This window comes from Tamandua tetradactyla, chromosome 20 (assembly GCF_023851605.1).
Source record: "Tamandua tetradactyla isolate mTamTet1 chromosome 20, mTamTet1.pri, whole genome shotgun sequence".
Lineage (NCBI taxonomy): Eukaryota > Metazoa > Chordata > Mammalia > Pilosa > Myrmecophagidae > Tamandua > Tamandua tetradactyla.
This window is the reverse complement of record NC_135346.1, coordinates 22,912,289-22,918,314: the sequence shown is the minus strand read 5'-3', so window position 1 is coordinate 22,918,314 and position 6,026 is coordinate 22,912,289.

Here is a 6,026-nt window from a genome sequence, read left to right as displayed (position 1 = left end):
AGGAGTTCCAGGGGAATTCCTTTGAAGATCCATAAATTCTCCCAGGGATCCTCAGCTGCAGAGGAAGAAAAGATATCCCCTCGAAGGCTACATGGCCGGAGTATGGAAAAACTGCTGTTTGGGGGAGGAAAATGCATTTTTCTCAGCCTATGAGATGTGGGCCAAAGTTGAAAGGAGAGCTTTAAAATTTGCCTGCCTCGAAGGGCACAGGGGCAGGTTCTGGGTTAACTGCGTGGGTGCAGCAGCCCCCGGGACAGAGCGCCATTGTCTGGCCTGCTGGTTCCTAGAGAACCGCCCCGTACAAAAAAAGCTCCGGGGCGCACCCTGCCCTCGGTGTCCCAGCGCCCGGCACCCGGGGGACGACGCCCCGTGCAGCTGGCAGCAAAGCCCGGCCTGAAACTGCTCGGTCAGGCGCGGACTGTGCCCCGCCGCTCCCTCGGAGGTCGCACCGGGAAAGCTGAGGCCCGAGCTCCGGCGTCTTATCTTCGGGATCCAGTTTCCATGCTCTCTGCTCACCCAGTGGCTGCCCCCAAGGCTGCAGCGGAAGCAGCCCTGCGCAGCCGCTACCTCAAGGGGGGCATGACTACAACGAGGGGCGTCAGCAGTCTCCAGAGGGGTTCCCCTGCTCCTCACCCGCCCAAAGCTGGGCCATCCTCAAATGAGGAGCCCTGGGGTTTTTCCATTACAGTTTCTTGGCCTTAGGATCAACATGGCCTCAGGTTGCATCACTTTTCCACTTTCTTTGCATCTTTTGTGTTATTTTGACCAACGTTTTTCCTTCTGTTGTGGAGGGATGCCTGCTTGGATGTCAGGATAAGCAATGCAGGGTCTCCAGGACAGAAACTCAAGCTTAATTGTTCTTGAGCAATGATTTCCAAGCTCCATGGTGCGTCAGAATCATGTATGCAACCGTTTTCAAAGTTTAGTGTGTTCAAGAAGCTAAAGGACCTGTAGGTAAGATCACCTGCTAAAAATGAAGCCATCCAAAAAGACAAACAAAAAAAAAACAACAAAAAAAATGAAGCCATCTACACCCAAGAAGTGCTCGTTTAGTGGATGTGGGATGGGGCCAGACAACCCCAGGCGATTGGGGGCAGGCAGCCTACACCCCACACTGTCAGAAATAAACCATAAGGAACTGGTTAATGATACAGGTGTCTGGCCACACACCTACTGATTCCAAATTTCCAGCCCTGGGTGTGTGTTGTACTCCAAAGATGATCCCAGTAGGCAGCTAAGTTTGTGACCCACTGCTGCAGAAATTATTTCATTCAGGAAAAAGAAACCAGACTTGCATGTTTGAGGACTCCTGCTCCAGGGTCTTTCATCACAACCAGAAAATCAAGACATACACAGTTGTGACACCTGCTTGTGCCATTTCCCTGCACAGAACCTTGGAGAAAAACGTAAATGTTGCCCAGCATGTAAGATCCTTAAACAAAAATGACTCCAGAAATGGTAAGCTCGATTGCAATCATTTAAGAGAGCTTTTCTCTCTTTCCTGGGGGGGCAGGGGTCTCCAAGGTGAAAATGGCGCTTTGGAGCTGCACAGCTGGCTGGGAGTCTGTCCTACTCTGTGGTATCCAGCAGCACACAGGTGGTGGCGGCACCTGGGCCCAGCAGCCACTGGGGAGCTGCATGGCTGGCTCGCATCCTAACAGGTTGCACGAGGCCGCCAATTGGCTGCAGCTGCCTGGGAAGGCGTGTTCTGTTAGTAGAGCTGTCTGCACCTGGAGGGAGTGATATCACCTGCAGGAACGCTCAGTTCGTCTGAATGCACAAGGCCCTCTGGGGACAATTAGTAGCTTCAGTACCAGATGAAGACAGATTCAACTGCAGTGTCCATGGTCAGACTTGCCCATCTGGCCAGGCTGCCTCTCAAAGGACCTCACCCTTCCCAGTTCATGTTAAAGCTAAAGTCTCATTCAAACTAATATAATCCTAATTTTCCAGGCCTCAAAAGACAAATGGAGATCATCATGTGTCTGGTTGAAGCTTATACTTACTGTTTTGAATTCCCAAATCCAATGGGCACCACTGGTGTCTCTTAAGCCATTGTTTCCTTTCATTCATTTGTTCAGCCAACACTTAACCAAGTTCTGACTGCAGTAATAATGGCACTGTCTGAATGATTATTCTGGGCCAGGCACTGTGCTAGACTCGGCTGCATATCTTCTTATTCAATACAACCAGAGTGTCTGAGTCAGATACTTTCATAACCCCATTCTCTAGATGAGGATACTGGGAATCAAAGAGGCTAAGCAGCCCTCGTGATGGCCCACAGCCAGTGGGGGGTAGAGGTGGCACACCAGCCTATGAGATGCTTATCACCTGCCTGTGTGCCAGGCTGAGCTGATGCAATGCCCCTTACCCACCTTTGGATTGATTCATCTCGTTCATTCACTCAGCAAACCAACCTTCATTCTCTCTATGGGGTCTGTCTACCTGCTTGAGTCTCTCAGGCCCTGACCTCCAGCCCCTCTGGGATGACCCCTTCTTCCTCCTGTTTTATGAGCTCTCTCAGGTAGCTTCCACCTCTGCTCCATCTCCCATCCCTTGTCTCCACTTTCCAGAGCTTCCCCATACCCCTCTGACTCTTGAATGGCTGGCCCTGGAAGCTTGGTGTTCCTCTGGGTTCTTCCAGACTCAGCCCTATGACATTTCTTCCAGGAAACCACCCCTGACCCCACTCCCCACAGTTACAACGTCACTGTGTGAGCTCACTGCACACTGAAGATGCCTTTTTCCCATATCCCATATTATGTTGAAGGTTTTGGTTTCTATGTTGTCAAGTATCCCCCCAGTACAAAGACTTCCATGAAGCACTGTACAAGCACACTGTAGGTACTTAAACCGTTTGCCAAACTGATCAGATCAGAACTCTCATGCCTTATATATCAAGGCAAAGGCAAAAGAGGGAAATTGATATTTTAGCACAAGGAGATAAAGGCAGCCTCATGAATAGCACTCGTACTTGGAAGACAGAAAAACACAACTGAAATATGGTAACACAAGCGCACAGGAAGGAATATGGCCCACAATCTAAATCCATGACTCAAGTCTTATCACAGGGGTGTGAGTCCTGCCCACTCCCTACCCCCAACTTACTACCTGTGTGATTTGGAGCCAGTTACTTGACCTTTCTGAGTTTCAGTTCTCTTGTCTATACAATTGAGTAACCAATCTATAAGATTGTGTGAGGATTAAAGGAGATATTCCATGAGAGTGTTTTAAATTGTACATTGTCAATGCTCAATAAACACAATCTTTTTTTTCATATAAGTAGATCTGATAGAAAAAGGGTAAGGAAGGAAACAGAAGAAACATTAGTTACATTATTTTGAGAGTGTGGTACAAATCCTTTGCTCAGATAAAAAATATGGGTCACAGCTATAAATCGGAGGTCTACAGCTTTTTTTTTTTCAAGTTACCTGCCGTATTTAAAAACTAAGAAACTTTGAATTTAAAATAAATCCAGGGTCTGACGTCTCTTGAACACTGGTGGCATATGGCAGCTACGGGCTTCTTTCCCAGTGCCGACAATTGCCCCAACGTGAAGAGTGGCTGCCTGCTTCAGCCTGGAACGTGCACAGCCCCTCCTGCCCCTCCGGCTTTGACTATATCTGCCCCGTGCTATGGGCCTCTGAGTCTGGGAGCCCTGCATGCTTCTTCTCAGCACAGCCCTCCTCTGACCAAGAATCTATCATATCTCCCTAAAACGTCTACCATGAAGCTCAAACTTTACCTGCCCCCTACCTAGTCTGGTCCCAGGAGAGCCATCCAGCCTCACTTCCTAACAATCCCCCATCACACCATCCATCCCCAACAGGCAGGGGTGGTCTCTCACCCCCTTCTGCTCTCTTCAAAGACCCTCACTGCTGAGGCCTTGCCGCATCCACTCACCGTCCTGAGCATCTCCCACCCCAGGGCATGCACTGCACCGCAGGGCTGGGCAGACCCAGTCTTTACCTGGAAAGGAAATCTGTCCTTATCCACTTGGCTTCTCTCTTTAGCCCCTACCCTCTGGCTCCCCTGTCTCTACTGGACCGATTCCCGGACAGGAGATGTGGGAGGGAATGGGAAAAAGGAAGAGAAAAGTAGGGCAAACCGAGGTGGGCAGTTGCCAGTGAAGGAGAAAGGGAGGAGGGGGCCAGCAGGAGCCCGCGGGAGTCTTACAGCTTCCGCTCTGCTCACACGCGTGGTCAGAACGATACCACCCAGTCTCCCCGTGGTCGTTGTCTCTCGTGGCAGTCCAGGCCCTCTACAGGAGACTGGGCAGTCAGGGAGGGCTGAGCCCTTCCTCTGAGCTCCTACCTATCCCTGAGAGCAGAGCCCCAAGTCCAGTGCTGGGCAGGGGCTGCCCAGGTTCATGTGGAATGACTGACCTCAGTGTCCTCAGGTGTCCTCAGGGAAGTGACCGGAAGAAGATGCTGGCCCTCAGGAATGCATGTGGGCTCTTAGGTTTCAACTCCAGGCAGAAGTGTGAAGAAATCAGACACCAGCCGGGCTTGGCGTTCCAGGAGGATAATCAGAGGGTGCTCTGGGCCAGAAAACAGAGGTTCTCAAGCTTGGGTGACCAGCGGAGTCACTGGATGGTGGTGGTGTGTGTGCATTTGCGGTGGTGGTGGGGGGTGGGTGTTGAAGACCCGAAGGCCTGCCCCCCCCCCCCCCCCACGTCCAGAGCTTCTGATGGAGCAGGACTGCAGCAGCGCTAAGAATTTGCCTTTCTTGCAACTTCCCAGGTGCTGCTGCTGTTGCTGGTCCAGAGACCCATTTTGAGAGAACCGAATCTGGAGTCCAGGACTGAGGTCTTAGCCGGTGCACCCATTAGCTTGTCCCTCTACAAAAGAAAAGTAACCGCTGCACCCCCGCCCCAACCCCCATCCTTTCACCACCTCCCCACCCCCTGTGACCCCCATTACAGGCCAAAACCTTCAGCACCTTTATAGAGCTCACAGTCCCCATGGCTGGGTGGAGGGTGCCGCCTAGTGGCTAAAAGAGAAAATTACCTGAACTGTAAAGCACGAACTCTGCCCCCTTTTTACATGGTATGTGAATTCTCATCACAAGCCCTGCCCCTTTTTAAGGTTTGCCGTACAAATATCATTTTGTCTGCCTGACAAAAGGTCCAGGGAACTTCAGACATCTGTCATGCACCACATGCGGTCCATACGGACAGGCAGAAACAAAGGTCCTTTCAGGCATGGGAGGGTCAAGGAACGCTTGGCCCAAAGGTGCTTGAGGACAGCAGAAATGAATTTGTTTTCATGGACCAACAGCATGGCCTGGATTTTATAGGGTGAGAAGTGTTTTAGGAGAATAGTTTAAATCAGTTACTCAGTGACTTTTCTGTTACACCTCTGTGACGTAAGTTAAGGAGCAATTTCAAAGGTGTTTGCTAAAGAAAATAAAACAGCCACATGCATTGTGCCCCCCTTTCCCAATTCTGGCAGGGATATTTTAGAAGCAAAAAAAAAAAAAAAGACTAAGGATGTAAACAGACCAAAAAGTGGAGCATTCCTGATAAGCTGCAATTTGAGCAACATTTAATAAGATGTTCTCAGTCTGATAGGGATAGCCTATAAAAATGGGTAACGTACATCTGTAAGACCCTCCTATGTAGATGTCAACCAATCGTTGTAACTCCCCACTTACAAATCCCCTACTCGCCCTGATAAACCGCTGTAAGCTGCTTGTCATTTTGAGACTTTCACTCTGCCTTCCCTGGTTTGAGATCTCCCTGCTTGAGCAGTTTCTCTTTCAGTAAACTTGCAGGATTGATTATGTTGGTGATGTTGTCTCTTTTGACACCTTCAAACATTATGTGACTGAGAAGGGACCTTAAGAATGAATTTACACTATGTTTTTGCTAACTTTCCTGGCACAATTCACTGTGGCCTGGCGCACAGACACTCTGGAGGCCAGCTCTGTCACCAGCTGATTTAGTGCAGGCATGGAACTCCTCCGTTTATATCAGCCGTGATGACACCAATAGGCCGGCCCGGGGCATGCAGGAGTCTGTAACT